At 48.9% G+C, this 23,728-nt stretch overlaps 1 pseudogene; it reads left to right on the top strand.

Annotated features, from left to right (window-relative positions):
* The first annotated feature begins 21,897 nt into the window (after nucleotides 1–21,897).
* LOC128406014 (E3 ubiquitin-protein ligase RNF4-like) lies at nucleotides 21,898–22,881 on the top strand (annotated as a pseudogene).
* Nucleotides 22,882–23,728: the final 847 nt, after the last annotated feature.

Raw genomic sequence — 23,728 nt, 5'->3', positions numbered from 1 at the left:
CCACCCTTCCTCCCCTCTCCCCGGGAAGGCCCGGGGGTGACACCCATAATTGGCCATGAACGGGCTCATTCCCGTGGACACGTGTTCAGCGTTGTTGTATGCAAATTCAGCCAGCGCTAGTTTCTCTACCCAATCGTTCTGTCTCTCGCTGACGTAGCAGCGTAGGTATTGCTAGAGTATACTGTTCGCTCGTTCCGCTTGTCCGTTGGTTTCCGGGTGTCTCGCCGTCGAGAACCCCACCTCGACCTGCAGCAAGCTCATGAGCTTCCTCCAGAACCTTGAAGTAAATTGTTTCCCGCGATCTGAGATGACCCTCGAGGGAGCCCCATGCAACCTGAATATGTGATCTACAAACAATCTGGCCGTTTCCTCTGCCGTCACCGCATGCGAGCAAGCTATAAAATGGCACATTTTTGTCAGTAGGTCGACTACTACCATGACTGCTGTCTTCCCTCTTGATTTGGGCAAATCAGTCATAAAATCTATGGAGACCACCTCCCAGGGTCTTCCCGGTGTAGGTAAGGGTTCCAGTAGCCCTGCAGGTGCCGCCCTCTCCCCCTTTGCCCTCTGGCAGCGGGCACACCCCCGTACGTACTCCCGTACATCTTCCCTCACCCTTGGCCACCAGAACTGCCTGGTGACAAGCAGCATGGTCTTGTGCTGACCAAAGTGCCCTGCTGTTGGGTTGTCGTGGAGTTGTTTGAGTACCCTTCCCCTCAAGGTCTCCCCCGGTACGTACAGCCCCCCCTTGTAGTACAGTAGCCCTTCCTTTTCCTCAAACCCTCCATGGTTTTCCCTTCCGTCCCTGATTTTAGTTTGAGCGAATTCGTCGTTTCTAGTGAGCCCGGCCAGTTTTCGTTTCCCTACCAACACTCCCCCACACACCCATCTGTCCTCGGGGAACACGTGTCGGGCTTCCGGCGGTCCCTCTCCTTCCATGTACTCCGGCTTCCGGGAGAGAGCATCGGCTCTAACATTCTCCGCTCCCGGCACATACCGGATCTCGAAGGAAAACTTGGAGAACTCTTGTGCCCATCGAATCTGTCTCTGGTTGAGTACTCGCGCAGTCCTCCAGTACTCCAAGTTCTTGTGATCCGTGCAAACCTGGATCTTGTGCCGTGCCCCTATCAACAGATGTCTCCACCGGCGAAACGCAGCATAGATAGCTAGCAGTTCGCGGTCATACACCGTGTAGTTCTGCTCCGACTTGTTCAGCTTCCTCGAGAAAAAGGCGCACGGCCTCCACTCTTGCTGGGTTCCGGGCTGCAAAAGTACGGCTCCTATGGCCCTGTCTGACGCGTCGGTCTCTAGCCTCATGGGCTTCTCCAGATCCACATGCAGGAGTTGCTCTTCCAACGCGAATGCTTTCTTCATGCTTTCAAAGGATCGCTGGGCCCCTTCCGTCCATACGAACTTCTTTTTGCTGCTGAGACAGTCTGTGATGGGTGCTGTTAAATGAGCGAAGTTCTTGATGAACTTCCTGTAAAAGTTGCTGAACCCTAGGAACCTCTGCACGTCCTTCCGGGTCTTGGGGGCCTTCCATTCCAGTACCGCCTGCACCTTGCTGGGGTCCATAGCTAGACCCTTGTCTGACAACTTGTACCCCAGAAACTCGACCTCCCTTGTGTGAAATTGGCATTTTTCCAGCTTGACCCACAACTGGTGCCTCTGCAGTCTCTTTAGCACTTCCCTGACGTCCTTGACATGTTGCTTCCATTGTCAGAATAAATTAAGACGTCGTCCAAGAAGGCTACACAGTTTTTGTACAGCAGGGACCCCAACACGTGGTACATGAAAGCTTGAAAGCAGGCAGAGCCGGACTGTAATCCGAATGGCATAACTAAGTATTCGAAGGCTCCCAGGGGGGTGAACATGGTGGTTTTCCATTCGCCCCCCTCCCTCATCCTGATCAAATTGTATGCCCCCCTGAGGTCCAGCTTGGTAAAAATTTTCCCCTGCCTCACCCGTGTTAAAATGTTGTCAATCCTGGGCATTGGGAAGGTCACGGGTTCTGACACCAGGTTGACGCCCCGGTAGTCCACAACGAGCCTGGGCTGGTTTGTATCCTTTTTGTCCACAAAGAACACCGGACTGCCCCCCACCGCCTTTGATTCTCTTATGAAACCTCTTTTTGTCGATAAATTCCCGCAACTCCTGCATTTCCCTGTCCGACATGGCATACAGTTTACCCACTGGCAGCTGAGCCCCTGGGAGTAGGTTGATTTGGCAGTCAAAGGGCCTATTGGGGGGGTAGCCTATCCGCCTCCTTCTCGCTGAAGACCTCCTGCAGGTCAGCATATTGTGGTGGCACCTTCCCTTTTGGCTCCACCGCCATTCCCGCCACCCTGGCCACTGTCATCCTTGGGGTTTCCCCCCCCCATGCAATGTTCCAAGCAGTAAGCTGACCCAAAGGTGACTGTCCGCTGATGCCATGCCACTACTGGGTCATGCAGTGACAGCCAGCTCATTCCCAGTATTATTGGGGGTCCTGCCAGTGTGGCTACGTGAAAGGCAATGGTCTCTGTGTGCCGGTAAACCCTCATTCTCATTGGCGGGGTCTGGTGCGTCACTTCCCCTCCCAGAAGTTCTCTGCCATCTATGGTGGTCACTTGCAAGGGGAAATCCAGGGGCAGCAGGTGGAGTTGGTGTGCCAGAGTGAAGTCCTTGCTAAAGAAATTGCAGGAGCTGCCTGAATCCAGCAGCGCCTTAACCTTGACTGGGTGCCCATTCAGGAGTTCTAGCACCACTTCTATGGCTATTGCTGCCTTGGGGGGGGGTCTGGCTGGGGCACTTCTATTAGTTGCTGGCCTGGCTGCTGTGCCCGCTGATCGGCAGCCAAGCGTTGGCGTTTCCCTGCCCCTGCCCATTTTCCTCCTCCTCCCCCTCACCAGCGGCTCCCACCATTCCTTGCCAGGCCTTCCTTTGAGGGCAGACCCTGGCAAAATGTCCTGGCCGTTGGCAGAGGTAACACTTCTTGGTGGTTTTCCAATCCTTTCCCTCCTTTTTGCGACCTTCACCGGAGTTTGAAACCTCGCGCACGCGCGCTCTCCATCTATCTCCATTGGTTCAGCCAGCTGGGGAGACTGCCTCGGTATTTCAGGAATGCGGTAGTCATGGCAACGTTCCCCTCTCCCTCCGCGCTTCTCCTCCACCCGTGCTTCCTGGCGTAATCCAATCGCAAGCACAGCCTTGGTCAGCTGATCCATCGACTGCGGGCGGGGCGCGCGGGAAAGCTCGTCCTTCACCGTTGGGGACAACCCCTCCTCAAACAAAATTTGAATGGGCGCCGAGTCTAGATCCCACCCGAGCCGGTGGATCAACATCTCAAAACGCGACCAGTACTCTCTAACTGATTGGCTCCCCTGCTTGCACCCCATCAGTTCCCGGCGAGTCACATTTTGCTCCAATTGGCTGGAGTACATTGCATCCATCGCGCCAAAAAATTTCCTAAGGTCCTTCAAGGCAGTGTTTTGCGTCGCCATTAGAGGCCTGACCCATTCCCGGGCGCCATCCTGTAGATGCCCAATGACATATGCGACCCTCTCCCCATCATCAGCAAAGTCACTATGCTGCAGTTCCAAAGCGTACTCTATTTCCGTCCGGAACACGTTATAGTCTTGGGGCTTCCCCCCAAACTTATGTACCAGTCCCGGTACCTTCCTTGCGACGGGGGTGGTTCTGACCTGTCCATCCTGCGCCCGCCTTTCTTCTAGCCGCGCCGTCAGCAGAGCTACATGCTGTTCCAAATCTCGGTTCCTCTCCACCAGATTTTGCACTCCAGCTGCCTGCTCCGTGGCGCCTGCTCCCCCGGTTTGGCTCATGGTGCTGCCTGCCTGTCGCTGCGCACAAGCAACTTCAGGGACTGTCGGATTGCTGTAATGGTTATGGGGTTGCTTGTGCGTAAGTTGCCGCCACTCCTGGGTAGGTGGCCTGGTTAAACCTTTCCTGGCTGGACAGCCCCTCACTTCGTGGCTGCTCAGTCGCTGGCAGAATCCGACAGTGGGCGTTTCTTCAACCTTTTCCAACATAAAAGTTGTTTGACGCCCAGTCTCCTCCTAGCCTCCCTGCGCGGAAGCCTTCTGCGCAGGGTGGGCGTGGGTAGCGGAGGACCTGTGCTCTCTCCGCTGGTGTCCAGTGAAGAGTCTCTGAGCCTGCTCTCCGCTTCCCCCATTGGCCCCCCTCCATCCCTGGTGTCGCGCTGAATTTCTTCCCCAACAGGAGACCTGCCTCTCTCCCTACTTGGCCCCTCTCCAGCATTGTCGTGGAGCCTCTCCTCCTCCTCTCGTTCCGATGGCAGTTCCCTGACACAGAACTTCAGTCAGCTTGGTGTGCCAGCATCGTGCACTCTTTTTTAAGCCATACAGGGATTTTTTCAGCTTACAAACCATTCCCTGTTTTATCTGCACACCATCTGGCGGTGACATGTAAATATTCTCAGTGAGAACTCCATACAAAAATGCAGTATTTACATCATGATGAGAAATGGTCATACCTTCCTCAGCATCAATTTTCATCAACAGCCTAACACTCTCAAACTTTACTGTTGGTGAATATGTCTCATGATAGTCCTGATCAGGTATTTGAGAAAAACCTCATGCCACTAGTCTGGCTTTGTACCTGACAATTTTTCCATTCTGATCAGCTTTTGTCTTGTAGACCCACCTGCTATCAACACACTTCATGCCTGGCTCTGCGGGAACCAATTCCCAAGTATCATTTTGCTTTAGGGACTTTAACTAGGCTTTCATGGCATTCAGCCAAGGTTCGGCATCCTTTGCGGATAGATTTTGAACCTCTTTGTAGTTGGCTGGTTCAAAAACTGCATCAGAGTTGCTAGTAACAGCAGCTTTAGCAAACTCTTTGGAGAACCGCTTAGGTGGTATGGCCTTAGTAGTTCTTTCAGATCTGCGCAAAACTCTCTGGTCCTCTGGGTCTGGTGTCTCCTCCTCCTCGGGAGAATGACGACCTAATGTAAATGAAGGTGCTGTGTCTGAATCAGTGTCAGAATCTGTAGAGTTTGGTGGTTATAGAGTTAACCTCCTTGTGTTCTGCCCTGGGGAGGGGCGTCCATCCAACGCTGCACTGTACGTCACAGTTCTTTGTTCTTTGAGAGTTGGTTTCACTTTTCTCCGACAGTGAAAGGAGAAAGACGTGATGGGTTTAAGCTCTGATGGAATGTGTTGCTTTTGCTTGTAAATAAAGCTTTTAGATAGAAGAAGCCGTGCCTGGACTATTTTCACTCCCTCTTCTCTCACACGAAGACTGCTGCGTCTCTGCTCTGCAATTTGTTTTCCTACCTAGGCTGTTTTTCCTCAGAGTGTGCGCGCAGGAGGAAGCGGCCAGACAGGAGGAAGACATAAATCCTGAAAAGACTCATCTGATTGTTTAAGAGAGGCTTTTGGACTTTGATAATCTGTGTCATCGTCAGAATCTATGTTGGCATCAGCATTATCATCAGCAACAACAGAGTCTGCCTCTTTCTTAACTGCTTTTGCACCATCATCATCTGAAATGGGATGACATTGAAAAATGCCAACTCTGTCCCATTTTGGATTACAATCCATGCTTCTGGTCAACCTAATCACCTTTGTGTCAGTGATTAACACACAATAGGAACCTTTTTCATAACCCAGAAAAATACCATGTTCACCACGTTTGCTCAATTTGTTGTTCTGCAAAGTGTGCATCCATACCTCTGAACCAAAAATTTTGAAATGTTTTACATATGGCTTCTTTTTGTAAAGCATTTAATATGGGGTGCAATCAATACCGGACTGATATCTACGATTGTACACATAAGAAAAACAGGATAGAGCCTTGACCCAAAAGGGATTGGGTAGGCCCGAATCGTGCAACAGAGTTCTTATACCTTGTTGCAAGGTTTGGTTCACTCGTTCACACAAACCATTTTGCCAGGGAGATCTGGGCATGGCAGTCATGTGCTCTATGCCCTGTTCAGTAAGAAAACTCTTAAACTTTTCTGAACAAAATTCTCCACCCCTGTCAGTAAACAAACAATGTATGTTCTCATTGTGTACATTCCTAAGCCATGCACAAAATTGTCGAAACTTAGGAAAAGCTTCAGATTTCTTTTGCAGCACATAGACCCAAACATATCTTGAATAGGAATCTATCAGCACCATGAAAAAACGTGAGTTGCCTCTAGAGAGCGCTAGAGGTCCCACCAAGTCAGCATGTATGACTTAATAAGGTTTCTTGGCTTCTCTCCCAGATTTTACACCTTTGGGAGCTTGCTTAGCCTTATTTTCAGCGCAAGAAACACATTTCATATGGTAAGGACAATTTTTCAATTTCATGCCCTCAGCCATGCTTGGCATTTTAGCTACTGCCTGGAAATGCAAATGACCATAGAGACGGTGGTACTCATGAATACATTGGTCATGCAGCTTCTCATTCTTATCTACAGAAATGTTACAACATGTCTTCTCAGTTGCTTCAGCAGCTGTACCTGTAACAAAAGGCAATTGATATAAACCATTCACACATTTGGCATACAGAATGAGCTTGCCATCTTGACGAATTTCACAACGAGATCCAGCAAAAACCACCTTGAACCCTGGATAATCAAGCTGAGAAACACTCAAAAGATTGTCCTGAAGATGAGGAGCATACAGGACATTCTTAATTGTTGCATTAAGGCTCTTTAAAAACACATTTCCTTGAGCCAAGCTTCTGAAAACAGTCCCATCTGCTTGACGAGTTGCTTTCTCTTGCTTCTCAAGATGAACAAAGAGATCTTTATATTTACACAAGTGGTTTGTACAGCCAGTGTCTACGACAAAAAATCTCCGTCCACGTTGATTGGAGCAGCGCGAGATCAAAGCCTTTGATGTAGCTGGCACTTGGGGATTTCCTCCCCCTCCCCCTCTGCCTTTGAAGTTGCCCTTCTTCTTTGAAGTTTTTTTACACTGGAAACTCATATGGCCTTGAGCTCCACGTGAAAAACAACGCTGCAATTTTAGAGCTTTAGCAGCATTTTCACTTTCCCCTGCTGGAGACTTAGGCACATTTTCAACAGCATTGTCCCGACTTTCTCTAACAGCCTGTCTGCGATCCCACTCATTCAAGAGCACACTAGACACATAATCTTCTGTTAGCCGGTCAGAAGGCATGGTAGAAATTTGGGCAGCTACGCCGTCGAAAGAATCGTCTATGCTATTTATCACTAACATTGCAAAAACAGCCTCCGAAATATTCAGATCTCGCTGAACAAGGTCCTGTCTGAGGCATTTTAATTGGGACAGATGGCTGGGCACAGCTTCTTGAAGAAAATCACGCTGGAACCGGCACCTTGTCTCAAATGCATATCTCTCAGTTTATGTGCACAGGCCATGTCTGCTGTTAATTAAAGCAAGACACTTCCCTACATGCAACACAAATAAAGCCTTAGACTCCTTCAGCCACTCTCTCTCCCACTCAGAGCCCAATTAACAGGCAAACAGGGACGCTATCTTCTTTTCTTGGAGGACAGCAACATACCTCCATAAATCAAGCAGCAGCAGCTGCATGGAAAACAGCTCAGAAAACAGCTCAGAAAACTCTGCTTCTGGGCACCGCAAATAAATCCAACTTGCAGCTTCTGTTCTGCCGTCCGGCATCAGCGTCAGAAGCCACTGTGTGAGTGTCTGGAGGCGGTTGGAGGATGGATGGCGGCTAACAGATTGAGGTTGAATCCTGACAAGAGAGAAGTACTGTTTTTGGTGGACAGGAGGCGGGCAGGTGTGGAGGATTCCCTGGTCCTGAATGGGGTAACTGTGCCCCTGGTGTGCAGCCTAGGAGTCATTTTGGACTCACAGGGGTCCATGGAGGCACAGGTCAAATCTGTGTCCAGGGCAGCTGTTTACCAGCTCCACCTGGTACGCAGGCTAAGACCCTGCCTGCCCGCGGACTGTCTCACCAGAGTGGTGCATGCTCTAGTTAACTCCCGCTTGGACTACTGCAATGCGCTCTACGTGGGGCTACCTTTGAAGGTGACCCGGAAACTAAAACTAATCCAGAACGCGGAAGCTAGACTGGTGACTGGGAGCGGCCGCCGAGACCATATAACACCGGTCTTGAAAGACCTACATTGGCTTCCAGTACGTTTCCGAGCACTATTCAAAGTGTTGGTGCTGACCTTGAAAGCCCTAAACGGTCTCAGTCCAGTATACCTGCTGCAGCCGAGGCTCCTCCTCCTTTCCTCCGCTGCTGCAGCTGAACCGGTTTTTTGACCCGGTTTGTATTTCCTTCCCTGCGGTCTTCTCCCTGGTCTCGGCTCGATTTTTCTTTCCCTCCCACTATGTCTCCTCGTCTACCCATCGTCGGAGGCTCCTGCAGCTCCTTCCAGCGTTGGGCAGCAGGTCCAGGGGTTTTTCCCCACAGCGCACTCTCCTTTTTGCTTGCAAAGACCTAGGATTACAGCTCTCCTCACAACTGGGGGGATTTGGCTTTGACTTCGTAACGTAGGTAGCTTCAGCACTGCGTGAGGTTGGTGACTTTGGGGGGAGGGCGCCGAGCTGGGCTTTTGTTTTAAACTCTTGCGGCTGTGCATCTTGGGCGTCTGAGCGATCGCAGGGACGTTTATTTAAATTCTGGCAGCTTGCGACCCTCGCGCGTCGGAGCGAACATGAGATCGCCAGCGCTTTTTTAGATAGCTGGCAGCTTGTTTATTGAGCAGAATAGGGCACTTGACCCATTTTTCCTAAGAAAATAACGTGTAGAGAAGCGGCTGCTTCTTTGCGGGCGGGCGATCGCAGGGCTATTCTAGCTGTGTCTGCAAAAGTGTTTACCTGTTGCCTAGGTTACCGCAGCTAGCAGCCGCCATTTTAACTCGACCACGTGGCTTGGGGGGGGTGCACCCGCCATCTTAGGTGAGGCATTTGCCCTCTGTGAGGTTAAGTGCCTTTGGATATAGAACCTTTCCTTGAATCTTAAGCTGTGTCTTCGCTGCGCAAGGGGTTGCAACATTGTTGTGTATTCAAATAAAGCTGCCACCTTTTTTTGTTATCACAGTCTGCCAAGTAACTCGGACTGCTATTAACTTGCAACTTTGTTAGCCTACTATTCAGCAGCTGCACGCACGCTCATTAAAATTTCTGTGCCGGGGGCTGCTACTTTGTAGCTTCACTGGTAGTGTTATTCTGTTGTTTGCGTTAGTACACCGGGGCTTTGCATGGGGAATCGCTACTTTTGCAAACTGCTGGGAGCAAGTGCCTAAAGTGTATAAGTTAGTAAAGTGCTGTGTGCTGTCTCTAAAGTGCGATAGCTGGCAAAATTAATTGGTGCAATTAGCAAACGCTGCTGCTTGCATAGTATTTAGCGCTGCTTTTAAAATTAATTGGAGCAAGTGGCAAACGCTGCAGCTTGCATATTATTTAGCGCTGTTTTTAAATTTAATTGGTGCAATTAGCAAATGCTGCAGCTTGTATGTTATTTAGCGCTGCTCTTAAAAGCCCTAACTCATAAAGGCAATTAAAGGACTTGCTTACACTGCGGTTGGTTCTGGCAATTGAGGACTGCTTTTATTCACAAAGGCAGTTAAGGTGCTTCTTAATTAAACCTTCTTGGATATTCCCTCAATCTTACACGTAGGCTGATAGTGGCTCACTTACTTCTTGTATATCACATAGGGTGTAGGACTGCAGGTTTATAGGTAGTGTGTTTAGTGCGGGATTGCTGCATTTTACCATTGTAATCAAGCACCTGGCAAAGGGTATATTCATACACAGCCCATTATATTCATGTATATACTCATTGCATAGTCATCTCATACAACTCAATTCATCCCATTTAGCATGATTCATTACTCATATTGAGTGCATATAACGCGGTAAGGTCGTGGGATACCCTTTGTCCAAATTGGGTTTCCTGCTGCTGGCGTAGTTAATACTGAACAGTTCGGAACTGGTCTAACCATACTTTTGGTCAGTCAGCCTAGGAAATACTGAACTAGGCTTAGGGGTCTAGTGACACATGCATTATATAAACAAATTCTTAAATTACACAATTAACAAATAAAAATATTATTATTAATAATAAAATAATTAAAACATAATAATAATAAAGAATTAATTAATTTTTATTTTCATTTAAAACAGTAAATAAATAAATAAATAATAAAAAATCAATAGCAAATAAATAAATAAATAAATGATTGGGATTAGGATTAGCTGGGGCATGGTTGCGTACTAGTTCTTGCCAGACCAGGTCACCTAGCCAGGTGCTGGTGGTGTACGCTCCTTCCAACATGCCTTCTGGTAAAAAACAACAGGCATCTTTCCGCAAGGGGAACAAGGAAGCCACTCAAACCAATTCACTGGTGCCCGTCATGCCGTGTAACCCGCAAGCATTCGCTCAGTTCTTTGCAGCATTTGAAACCTTTTATAGGCAGTGTTGGCCAGGGGCCATACCACTCCCAGCGCCACCGCCGGCCTCCCAGGATTACATTCCTGACACACTACCCAGTAATCAGGAACAACTGAGTACCTCTGCCTCTGGTTCGGGCATAGCCCCACCGGGACCTGCCGCTGGGTCACCACGTATAACCCGCTCTCAGTCTGCTCGCTCCCTTGGGTCTAATTCAGGTTCCTCTGGTGGCAGAGCGCCTCCTGAGAGATCCAGCAATACTAATTCTCATCAGGACATAGGTGTGCCCAGTTTCTTTCAGGAATCAGCGCAGCAGCTCACGACGGTGGATGGAGATTCCAGATCATCATACAAGGAGGAACAACAGGGACACCAAGACGACCCCCTGGCCGCTGCCCAGACTGTTGCTGACGCGGAGCAGCAGGGTGGGAAACGGAAGTCCAAGAAGAAACACACTTCAAAAAAAGGCAAGAAAAGCAGGAAGGCGGATTCCGGGACAAGTCAGGTACCTCTTCTTCCGATTCAGATAGCGAAACCCCCATGGAGGATTACTGGGGCTTGGGCAAGGATAATTCTGGGCTTCCTTTGTGGGTACATGAAAGGAGGGCTAACTCCCACCGTAAGTCCTTTAACGGGTCCCTGGATTGGAAAGGGGGGGGCATTGGTGGAAGACGTAAAAACATCCACCAATGTGTCGACCGATTTTATATTGGGAAATCATTTATCTAAGAAAAAGAAGACCAAAATACTCAATGGGGACTACATTGACATATTTACGCTCCTCCCCCAGACAAAAATGACAGGTAAAGGGGAGACAAAACGTATTTATGGGAAGCGGAGATACAGAACCCCGTGGGCGGAGCGTACTTTTGAAAATTGGTTAGATGGCTACCAGGTCTTCATGGGGGTAGTTTCCGCAGCTTATCCAAAATGTGTGATGCATCTCATAGCACACATGGCACACATTAGAAGGGCCTTTACGCTAGCAGGGGAGAATGCCGCCTTATCTTATGACGAGGACTTCCGTAGAAACGCGTCACTTCTGCCATCCACTTGCTGGGAACTGAGGGACCAGAACTATTGGATGGATCATGTAGGTCCATATGTGGAGAAGAAATCCCAGGATTCTCCAAAGGTGGGAAAGGTGGAGCCAAAACGCCGTCGGCAATGCTGGGATTTCAACAGGGGGGTCTTTTCCCATCCCACGTGTAAGTATGCACATGAATGCGAAAGGTGCCTCGGTAATCACCCGGGCTCCGCCTGCCCCAAAGGAAAGCAGCCCTTTCGGGGCGGCAGGGGGTACTCTCACCAAGGTCCTAGGGGTACCTCCGGACACCCACAGGGGAACCACCAATAATATGGCCCTCAGGCTAGCTCACACACCTATCAAATTGCACCCGTTGAAAGCCCTATTAGATCTATACCCCAATAAAATAGCAGCGAGGTACCTTTGGGAAGGGTTTTCCTCAGGCTTTAGAATCCCAGTCTCCTTTCCACCAAACCCGGGCGATCCACCCAACCAAAAATCAGTGAGGGAAATGCCAGAGATAGCCAGAAAGAAAATTCAAAAAGAAATTGCAGCGGGAAGGGTGGCCAGTCCCTTCAGCCAACCCCCTATCGAAGGCTTACACATCTCCCCCCTGGGCATTGTTCCCAAAAAAGCCCCTGGGGAATTCCGTATGATCCATAATCTCTCATACCCAAGGGGAGGCTCCGTCAACGATGCCAATCCCCAAGAACTCTGCTCAGTGAAATACGCGTCATTTGACCAAGCGGTTAAACTGATTCATAAATTTGGTAAGGGGGCGCTGCTCGCAAAATGTGATATAGAATCAGCCTTCCGTCTCCTCCTCCTCTGGGGGGACGAGTCATTGACCATCCTGAGATCCAGTACACCAAGGTGGCCCTCTACAGAGATGATGGCGTACATCTTTCCGATGCGGGAAATGATGTTTGGTTGAGCGATATTATATCAGGGATTAGGGATTGGTTACAGGTTTGAGGGTATTGGTGGTGAGCCTGGGCTTGAGTGGCGGTTAGGCATTGGTAGGGGTACTGTCCTATTGTTATGCAAATGAAGGGGAAGGAGCGCCATCACCTTCCCCCAAGCAAGGGTAGTCCGGTAAAGGATTCTGGGGGGCGTGGCCTTGTCCTAAGCCTAAGGAGGTGTGGGCCCATGGCACGCCCCCACACAGTGACGCCCGGGGGAGGTCCTAGTTGACGTGCCTCAGCAGGACTCCTCCCTCTGGTAATTAACCCTTCCGGCCTCTAGCCGGTTAGTAGTTAGGACCAATGCCTAAGCCAATACCGCTCAATTCCTGTAATCAATAAAGTTGTGGCCTAATTTGACCCATTAACCTGAATTCTTGTGTCCTGTGTCTTTTTTTCCTCGGGGCGAGGGGGGAACTCGCCACGCAAAGCCACTTCCGCGATAAACAAGGAGGTGGGGTTGCGGGCGGCACACCCCTTCGCCACATTCACGGGGGTTGGCTCCAGCCCCCGCGATACCTAAGGGAATCCTTGCCCGTGTCATACCCCAGGCCAGCCAATCGGCTGGCTCTGGGGGCGGGGCCTCGGTTATTTAAACCTGCTGCAGCCGAGGCTCCTCCTCTTTTCCTCCGCTCACACAGGACCTTTACCGCCTTCACTGGTTCTGATTTGAAAGAGAGGTAGAGCTGGGTGTCATCTGCATACTGATGAACACCTAGCCCAAACCATCTCTCCCAGCGGCTTCATAGAGATATTAAAAAGCATGGGGGAGAGGACGGAACCCTGAGGCACCCCACAAGTGAGAGCCCAGGGGTCTGAACACTCATCCCCCAACACCACTTTCTGGACACGGCCCAGGAGAAAGGAGCGGAACCACCGTATAACAGTGCCCCCAGCTCCCAGCCCCTCTAGACGGTCCAGAAGAATGTTATGGTCGATGGTGTCAAAGGCCGCTGAGAGATCCAGCAGAACTAGGAAACAGCTCTCACCTTTGTCCCTAGACCACCGGAGATCATCAACCAGTGAGAACAAGGCAGTTTCAGTCCCATGGTGAGGCCTGAATCCTGATTGGAAGGGATCCAAATGGTCCGCATCCTCCAGGCATGCTTGGAGTTGTTCAGCAACCACCCGCTCAATCACCTTGCCCAAGAATGGAAGATTTGAAACTGGGCGATAATTGGCCATATTGGCCGGGTCTAAATATGTTTTTTTAAGAAATGGTTTAATGACTGCAGAATGCTGCTACATGTAGGATATCAGGTGCAGTAAAAGAGCCAGGATGCTTCCTTGGATATTTGATCATGGTCCATACTGGAGATCGAACTCCTTTTTGTGTCTCTCCTCCTGCTGTAGGTCCAAGGGCGGCTTCCAAAGAAGCTACTGGGTAAGTTGCTTTTACTTAAAGTCTTTTCAAAAGAGGTGGACAATATCGACGCTGCTTCCGTGCAGTTGCTTTGACTGTGAGCCTGATCGAGATGCACAACAGTGCACTGCCACCTTCGGCAAACAAGAAGCTATGGAGGGATCATGCAACTTTTTATTCTTTTCAAAGTTTGCACTTCAAGACTTTTATTTTTTTTAAAATCCCATTTGCAAATTCAGTAAGTTTCCCCATGTTGTGCCTCAGCATTTGACGCTGCTTCTGTGCAGCCTCACCAGTGCACTGTGCTCACTAGAAAGACTCCCTTAAGAATCCATTCTTTGCCAAACTCATTTTGGCACCAATGCTCTCCCTAATAATTGTGAGGAGAACCTGAGCTTACAGGGTTAAACAGCTCAGAGTGTACGCCCTGCCTACTGTGGGGAGGGGGGAGATTCTGCGTCATATCTGAGAGTCTCAACCTTTTGTCTCTCTCTACTTTCGCTTTTGAAGAAAGCGGACGTGTTTTTCACGATGTCCGCTGTGATAGATAATGGATAGTTTTCTGCTATAAATAAACTGCTTTTAGCTGCTAAGATCCTGGGTGGACTTTATTTAAGTACACTGAAGTAAGCACTGGAGCTTACAGCTTTCTCTTACCGCTGCTGAACTCTGCTTTTGCTCAGAGCATTGGAATGCGGAGCTTGGAGAATGCCGAGGCCTCCAGGATTTATCTGAGCAATAAATCAATCTAAGAGGTTATGGGTGACAGAAATACGCAATTAGAGGAAGCCTGCTTTGAAGTGCTGTGTGCTTAAAAAGGCTGGAAAAGCTGAAAAGCTGCTGTTTTGGCTGCTGGAAGAAAAGACCTGCTTTGAGGCTCTGCCTGGGAGAAAAGCAGGGAGTCTAGCTGCAAGCTGTGTGCTGCAAGCTGTGTGCTGTAAGCTGTGTGCTGCAAAGAGTCGCTGGAGGCCTCTCCTCGGAGCCGGCTGGTACGCGTGAGTACTTCAAAGCCCCTATGGGAGCACCCGGGGGAGGAGATGGCTGAGCTCCAGGACTTTTATGATGTCCCGTTTGAAAAGCTCACAAGCCAGACCTGGGAAATCTGGTCTAGAAGAGCGAAGGGGTGGTTTGTGGCCACAGGGCTCTGGAGTCCAGTCCAGAAGGAGCCGGCCCCACCCATGCAAGTTGCTGCTGAAGATGGCGCAGCAGACCTGGAGGCTGCTCTGCTGGAAGATAGAGAGCAGAGAAAGCAAAGAGAGCTCTGCATGCTGAAAGCAAGCGTAGACGCTTCGCTGTTGCCCCACCTGGAGGGCATTGAGTCAGCTCAGGCCGCCTGGCAGGTGCTGAGGAGTCTGTGTGAAAGCTCAGCAGGAGCCAAGGGCCGGGAGAAAGCCGAGAGCAGGGGGGAAGCGGAAGGCCCCGTGGGCGCTGCTGGCCATGTTCCTGCAGTTACAGCTGGGAGTAGCTGCTTTGTCTCCGAGAGGCCACGTGATGTAGAGGCCCACAACCAGAGTGCTGGGGAGCGTGCAGGCCCAGGCTGTGCACCCAAAGGTGGGGGTGCAGTGAGTGCAGGAATGGCTGGAGGAGAAGCTGTGAGAGCTGTTGCTACACGTCGCCGCTGTTATCGCTGTGGCTCCCCCTCCCATCTTGTGAGAAAATGTCCAGTGGAGGCACAGGAACAGCCGAAGGCCGTCTCCCTTAGCAACCAGATAAAGGGCTCTTCTTCGAAGCGTGGGAAAGGCAAGCCGAAGGCAGCTGGCAGAGACACTGAACATAAACATTTAGCAGCCTCTATGGCAGCAGTCAAGAGTTGTCAACAGGACGCTGTGCTGACTTTTGTAATAGACAGTGGAGCCTCCCATCATCTCGTGCCATCTAGTGGATTCCTGGAGAACTGCACCTCTGTAACTTCTGGAAGGACTGTCTGTTTAGCAGATGGGACTAAACATGCTCTCACGCAGACTGGCTCACTGTTTTGTTCTTTCTTACAGCATTCAATCCAGGCCTTTGTTGTTCCAGGACTGTCCTGCGCTTTGCTGTCTGTCAGCGCCCTCCTTGCTGAGAAGTACAGAGTGTGTTTTGAGGACAATATGTGCCATATTTCTAAGAATGGACAGCACCTAGTCAGTGTTGAATGTAAAGACAGGCTGTTTGTGATAGATGCTTCTTTTGCAGGTCCAGATGACATGGAGGTGGCTCAAGCACAGTGTGCCAATGTGTGCCTCTGGCACAGTGTGCCTCTGGCACAGACGCATGGCTCACGTGTCATGGGGGTCAGTGAAGAAGATCCCAGAATGCACTGAAGGGTGCAAAATGAAATCATGTGCTAAGTTTTTAGATTGCAGAGCGTGCAAATCCGCAAAGGTGAAAACGTGCACATACCCAAGGTCTGAGAGGGTGACCACTAGGGCTTTTCAGTTAATTCATGCAGATTTGTGTGGTCCGATGTCTGTGACCAGTATGGGCGGAGCCAAATATGCGCTGGTTCTGATTGATGACCACACGCGCAACTCCTGGCTCTTCACGCTCCAACACAAAAGTGAAGCTGCGCCGCTAATCAAAGACTGGATTGCGGCTGTGCAACTGCAGTTTTCCACACGGGTGCAAAACTTTCAGAGTGATCGTGGTGGGGAGTTCACCAGGTCTGCACTGCAAAGTTTCTTCCGCAAGAAGGGGATTCAACACCGGTTGACTTCTCCACACAGTCCCCAACAGAACGGGATTGCGGAAAGGCGGAACAGGACGCTAGGGGAGATGTCCGCAGCACTGTTGTTTGATGCCGGGCTCGCACAGCGCTTTTGGGGGGAGTCTTGGCGAACAGCCAACTTTATTCTGAACAGGTCATTCAATTCAGTGGTAGGAGACACACCCTACTTTCTGCTGCACGGAAAGAAGCCGAAAGTGCATTACTTCCGTGTTTTTGGCTGTGAGGATTGGGTCCGCATACCAAAGGCCAAACGCAATAAAGGTGGCCCTAGGTCCCAAAAGATGATTTTCTGTGGGTATGAGCCAGGGACCAAGGGGTGGAGGTTTGCTTATCCGTCAGGGAATCAGTCCAGGATTCTGCTCAGCAACAGTGCTGAATTCTGTGAGCAGAGTGGCTGGACATGTGTACATGGGAACCCTGACATCCTGTCAGAGAGTCTGCTTGACTCTGCTGATGAAGAAGAGGAAGAGATTGAACCTGCTACTGAGGCCCAGAGTCCAGACCCAGTGCAGGCAGAGGGGAGAACTTCTCCCAAGGCTGTGAAGCTGGAGCAACACAGTGCTCCATCTTCTCCCACAGGTTCGGCTGAGAAGTCCAGAAGGTGCAGTAAGTCAGAGGGGGAACTCTCTGATGCCAAGGACGTTCTGGCTGGCCCTAGTGGGTCAGAGGGGGTTCCTGAAGTAGTGTTGCGCCGATCAGCTCAGACAACAAAGGGGAAACCTCCTGAAAGGTTTGCAGTCACTAGCGTGTGGGTCGGAATGACACAGTGTGAACCCGAGAGTTTTGAGGATGTTCAGAAACTGCCTCAGGAAGAAGCCAGGAAATGGCATGAGGCGCTGCAGAAGGAGATGAACTCAATGGCGTCGCTAGGCGTGTTTTCCCTCACGAAGTTGCCGGTGGGCAAACAAGCCGTGGGTAGCCACTGGGTTTGCCGTCTTAAACGCACAGCGACAGGAGAACCGCAGTATAAGGCCAGATTAGTAGCGAGAGGATTCACGCAGCGCAGGGGATTGCATTATACGGAAGTTTTTGCTCCCACCTGTAGGAGTGAATCTCTACGTTTGCTCTTGGCCGTTGCTGCACAAAGAGGTTTGCTGGTGCATCACTTTGATGTGGATGTAGCCTACTTGAACTCAGACCTCCAGGAGGATCTGTACATGCTTCCTCCTCCAGGGTTTGAGGGCAATGAGCAAGGTACTGTATGGAAACTTCACAAGTCAATTTATAGCCTGAAGCAATCGGCCAGGAATTGGAACTTGTGCCTGAATGAAGCTTTGGAGAAGCTAGGTTTCAGGAAGAGTCTTGCTGACAGTTGCCTGTTCCTTAAAGGATCAGGAGACTCACAGGAAATGGTGTTATTTTACGCTGATTACATCATCCATATAGGAAAGGTAGACAAACAGGTACAGAAGTTTGCCAAAGAGCTTGGTAAGCGTTTTCAGCTCAAGAACCTGGGTGCAGTAAAGACCTACCTGGGCGTCCAGATAGCTAGAACTGAGGATGGTAGCTTCTTGCTCAGTCAGAAAGGCAAGATTGAGCAGTTGCTTGAGAAGTTCAGAATGTCCGATTGTGCAGGAGTTCGGACACCCATGGAAACGAGCTACGTGAAATATTGCCAGCAAGCAGAAAGTGCTGAGTTCGAGAATGCTGAGCTCTTTCAGTCAGCTCTGGGTAGTCTGTTGTATCTGTCCCAATGGAGCAGACCAGACATTGCCTTTGCTACCAATCTGCTAAGTAGGGAAGCGTCAAAGCCTAGTGTGAGTGCTTGGCACGGTATCAAGCGGGTACTGCGCTACCTGCAGCATACCAAAGACTTCTGTTTTAAGCTGCCAGCTGAAGGTGAGGTGAAGCTCACATGCTATGTGGACAGTGACTGGGCGAATTCGCAGGACCGCAAGTCTGTGTCTGGGTTGGTGATAAAGTTTGGGAAGTCACTGGTTGGGTGGAAGTCCCGGAAGCAAAGTCTCATTGCGCTGTCTTCTACTGAGGCTGAATTCAGTGCACTGTCAGATTTGTGCCGGGAACTGGAGTTCTATAGATGTTTGGTGCAAGAGATCTATGGGGATTGTAGCTTACCCATCATGGTTTGGGAAGACAATCAACCCTGTTTGAAATTGGCTGAATCTGCGCAATTTAAGGCCAGAACTGTCAGAGCCAGCCGTTACAAATGGCGCTTGTTTAGCATAAAATAAAGACACAGAGAGCCAGCAATATTTCCATGGACGGAGGGCAACTCATTCAGACTTCTTCTCCCTGGGGTGCCTTGCTGTCGTGAAGCTCACCTCTACTTGCAGCAAACTCATGAGCTTGCGCCAAAACAGTGAGGTGAATTGGGTCCCCTTGTCCGAAATCACCTTAGAAGGGACCCCATGCAACCTAAACACATGCTCTACGAACAGCTTGGCTGTTTCCTTCACTGTCACTGCATGTGAACACGCCACAAATTGACACATCTTGGTTAGGAGATCCACCACCACCGTAACTGCTGTTTTCCCCTTAGACCTGGGCAGGTCAGTAATGAAATCTACCGATACCACCTCCCATGGCCTCCCTGGTGTGGGCAAAGGCTCCAATAACCCTGCTGGAGCAGCCCTCTCCCCTTTGGCCCTCTGGCAGGTGTCACACCCTCTTACATATTCCCTCATGTCCTCCCTCACTTTAGGCCACCAAAATTCCCTAGTAACCAACAACATGGTTTTGTGTTGCCCAAAATGTCCTGCCGTGGAGCTGTCGTGAAGTTGCTTGAGAACTCTGGCCCTTAGGGATTCCCCTGGAATATACAATGCCCCCCGATAGAACAGAAGCCCCCCCTTTTCCTCGAAACTGTCGGAGCCAGCCGTTACAAATGGCGCTTGTTTAGCATAAAATAAAGACACAGAGAGCCAGCAATATTTCCATGGACAGAGGGCAGCTCATTCAGACTTCTTCTCCCTCTCTGGTCACTTTTATTATCCTTTGTTCTGTCCAGCCGCATGGCCGTTTGCCAATCTCATGTTACCTCATCCGGTCAAGCTTTTATTGCACCCATGCCATATAAGGTCATTACATTCCAATACCTTGTAAAGCTCAGAGTGCTGGTCACGAGGTCCGGAGGTACCCTGCAGTATTTACAAACCTCTGCCATGACTTTATGACTCCCACACAGAACCAAGCATCTGGACATACGTTTCCAAAATGTGTGTCAGAGTGTTCAGTCAGGTGTGATACGGCTGAAGTATTGTGCTAGTCATGATAATTTGGCCGATGGATTTACCAAACCTTTAAGCTTCCAGAGTCATGGGGAGTTTTGTGATGGTTTGGAGTTGGGGTAAGTTCTGTTACTTACTTTCCCCACAGTAGCGCAGGGCGAGAGGGGGTGTGAGGAGAACCTGAGCTTACAGGGTTAAACAGCTCAGAGTGTATGCCCTGCCTACTGTGGGGAGGGGGGAGATTCTGTGTCATATCCGAGAGTCTCAACCTTTTGTCTCTCTCTACTTTCGCTTTTGAAGAGAGCGGATGTGTTTTTCACGATGTCCGCTGTGATAGATAATGGATAGTTTCCTGCTGTAAATAAACTGCTTTTAGCTACTAAGATCCTGAGTGGACTTTATTTAAGCACACTGAAGTAAGCACTGGAGCTTACAGCTTTCTCTTACCGCTGCTGAACTCTGCTTTTGCTCAGAGCATTGGAATGCGGAGCTTGGAGAATGCCGAGGCCTGGCAGCAGAGCTGCGCAGAGGGAGCGCGCCGGGCTCCAGGATTTATCTGAGCAATAAATCAATCTAAGATAATCTAAGAAATAATAATATTTTTTATTGTTTATACCCCGCCCATCTGGTTGGGCTACCCCAGCCACTCTGGGAGGCTTCCAATAAAATATGAAAATACAGTAATCCATCAAACACTAAAAGCTTCCCTAAACAGGGCTGCCTTCAGATGTCTTCTAAAAGTCTGGTAATTGTTGTTCTCTTTGACATCTGGTGGGAGGGCGTTCCACAGGGCGGGTGCCACTACCGAGAATGCCCTCTGCCTGGTTCCCTGTAACTTGGCTTCTCGCAGTGAGGGAACCAGCAGAAGGCCCTTGGAGATGGACCCAGGTGTCTGGGCAGAACGATAGGGGTGGAGACACTTCTTCAGGTTTACTGGACCGAGGCTGTTTAGGGCTTTAAAGGTCAGCACCAACACTTTGAATTGTGCTCAGAAACGTACTGGGAGCCAATGTAGGTCTTTCAAGACTGGTGTTATGTGGCCTCGGTGGCCGCTCCCAGTCACCAGTCTAGCTGCCGCATTCTGGATTAATTGCAGTTTCCGAGTCACTTTCAAAGGTAGCCCCACGTAGAGCGCATTGCAGTAGTCCAAGTGGGAGATAACTAGAGCATGCACTGGCGAGACAGTCCGCGGGCAGATAGGGTCTCAGCCTGCGTACCAGATGGAGCTGGTAAACAGCTGCCCTGGACACAGAATGGACCTGCGCCTCCGTGGACAGCTGAAGGAGAAAAATTATAATTTTCTCAATAACAATTTAAACAGTGTATTTAACTAAAACAATAAAAGTATAGCATATGTATCAATGTTTGTTAACTGATGTGGTTAAAAGTGTTATTTTTTTGTTACCCCCCCCCCCCCAAAATCCTTAGAATGAGTTTTAGAACACATGAAAAACTTAAAACAAATACTTCTTTCCTGATGAATAGCCTTTGGACTATAATGTAACTTAAATAGAAAACTATCTTTAGAATGATCTTTCCTCCAAAAGCATTTTACTTTAAAAAAAATCAAATTTAATTTTTTAAAAAAATCAATTTAAATTTTAAAAACAACAGATTTAAATATTATTATTTTTAAAAAAATCATTGATTTTTATCCACCCTGTTGGGTGTACACATTGAATGTGTCATACTTGAAAAATACCTCTTGCAAGAGCAGCCATAGGAGGTGCGCTCTAGTAGAGGCAACTCAAATGAATTTCATTTAATATTTCCCATCATCCTCAGCTTGGCTATGTGCCCTGGTTCTTCTTGAATAAGAGGCATTCATCAGTCTTCCATGAATTCTTCCCTTCTCCTTATCAGACTCTTGTATAAAGAGGACTGTCAAGGTAGGGAAAGATACTCCACCTTGTAATAATCCTAATTGTTTTAGCTAATCTCTTGGCTGAAAGATAGAAAATTAATATTTGTGTGCCTGCTTCTTAGCCTAATCATGTTTCTTCCCACTTTAATGCAGTTCTGTAGAGTAACACGAAAGACACCCTAACTCAGGCTTCCTCAAACTCGGCCCTTCAGATGTTTTGAGACTACAATTCCCATCATCCCTGACCACTGGTCCTGCTAGCTAGGGATCATGGGAGTTGTAGGCCAAAAACATCTGGAGGGCCGAGGTTGAGGAAGCCTGCCCTAACTCCTCGAGATGTTGAACTTGCTCCCAGCTTCGGAGTACCTGGTATAAAAGAGACAACTCTAAAAAAGTCACAGTGCTCCAAAGTGTCACCAGTTGCATCAAGTTGCTTTAGAGAGAGCATTAATGATCATCATTATCACATTACAGAATTGCTTGGCGACTAAGCAGTGAGCAGCACACAGAGATAAGGGGGAAAGCAAGTACTCTGCAGCCTGTGCCTCTCCCATCCCTGTGCATCATGAGTTCAACAAGTACAGAATGTAATGCAACCAAGCACAGCAAAAGCAAGAGGGGCCGTCGCAACACCTAAGCAAGACCTCATAATACTCTGGACAAGATGATAGTGGGAACTGCTCCTGAACTCTGTATCCCCTCCTCCTCCTCTTCCTCTTCCCTGCCATCTACTTCCTCCCTGGCCTTACCTTTATTACAAACTGCCCTTGCTGGCTCCCCTCCTGATTCAGGGCTGAGTTTTATGGAACAATCTACTCCTTTCGGTGATAGCAAAGGAACTGAGCAGCAGAAGATTCAGAGAAAGTATTGTGGATGCAAGACTCGCTCTGTGCAAGCCTGTAATCAAAGGAAAATAGCTGCTGCAGCTGCACAAGTAGAACCACACAGCCTTAATGATAGAAGTATTGATGTGGAAGTAGTTGACCTCACTTGTGAAACTTCAGAATCTATAGTTGTTGATCTTACGCAAGATGATTCTGTTGTGCTTATTGGAGAGAGTGGGCAGCAGCCCAATAGAGAGTTCAGACGTCAACCATTGTCTGACAGCCTCATATTTAGTGGTGATGGTGATAGCAGACACACACAGAGTGGTGCTCTTGCCACTAGAAAGCTCCCCAGAGAAGTGGGAAGGAGGGAATTTGCAAGATCCTCAGGCACTTTGAGTTGCCAAACTTCCATAGACAGCTTTGCAGAGATTGTACAAAGCGGACGGCTTATAGTGTCAACAACATGTGGCTACATCTTCTGTAGTCAGTGCCTCAGCAATTTTCTTAGGCATGCTAACTTTTGCCCAATTTGTAGGAGGAAACTCACTCCAACGGAGTATCATCCACTTTATATGTGAAGACATGGGTGTTCCTGAACACAGTCTAATGTGGCCTTCATAAGCATGAGTGTACTCCAAAGAAAACACAAAGTATATATGACTTAAATATGACAGTTAGCAATTTCACTTTTCCCCAGTTGGCCTCCTTATAGTCCAGTTGTACTGTTTCAGCTTCATTTTGCTTTAAGGTTTTTGCAGCTCACATTTTTTGAGGTCTGTAGAAGTTTGAAGAACAGCTTGGAGGATATGTCTGCGGTTGCCACATTGCTTTGTGCAGATATCTCATTTCTGTTCTAGTTCTGTTGCTGCTTTGAGAAAAGACTGATGTCTAGTGAACTCACTTATTCAAGACTAGGCAATTCATAGTCATCTATGATAATACAACCTGCAGCTTCTTTTTGCAATTTGCCTTGTAAAAAACCAAAGCCAGCCACTCACCGATGGAAGTCTGTTCCACATCTACTTGTTTTCTAGTGGCAAACACCTCTTTCTGTTGATGTAGCTCTAATAAAGACCAAGGTTTATAAAACACTGTGGCTCATTTCTAACACTGCATGCATAAATGATTTATTACAAATAACTCTTGGTGGTCCGAGTCTTCTCTTTAATAGAATACAGCCATCATGTTAGATCTGAACAGCTTTTCCTGTCCAGGCATATGCTTATGGAGCAATTCATAATGGAGTCCGTACCAAGGTTGCCACTTGGGGCAGAATCAAATCGAGATGAGCTAAGCCATTTATGTGAAACACTCCTCAAATGGTTGGAAGAGGATAAAGTAATTATCTGCTTTTCATAAACGCTTTGCTGTGGGGAAGCTGCATCCATAGGGCCATGTTTCAAGCAGCAAGCATGTAAGACTTGA

Source organism: Podarcis raffonei, chromosome W (assembly GCF_027172205.1).
Source record: "Podarcis raffonei isolate rPodRaf1 chromosome W, rPodRaf1.pri, whole genome shotgun sequence".
NCBI classification, from domain to species: Eukaryota; Metazoa; Chordata; class Lepidosauria; order Squamata; family Lacertidae; genus Podarcis; species Podarcis raffonei.
This window is presented reverse-complemented; position numbering and strand designations above follow the sequence as displayed.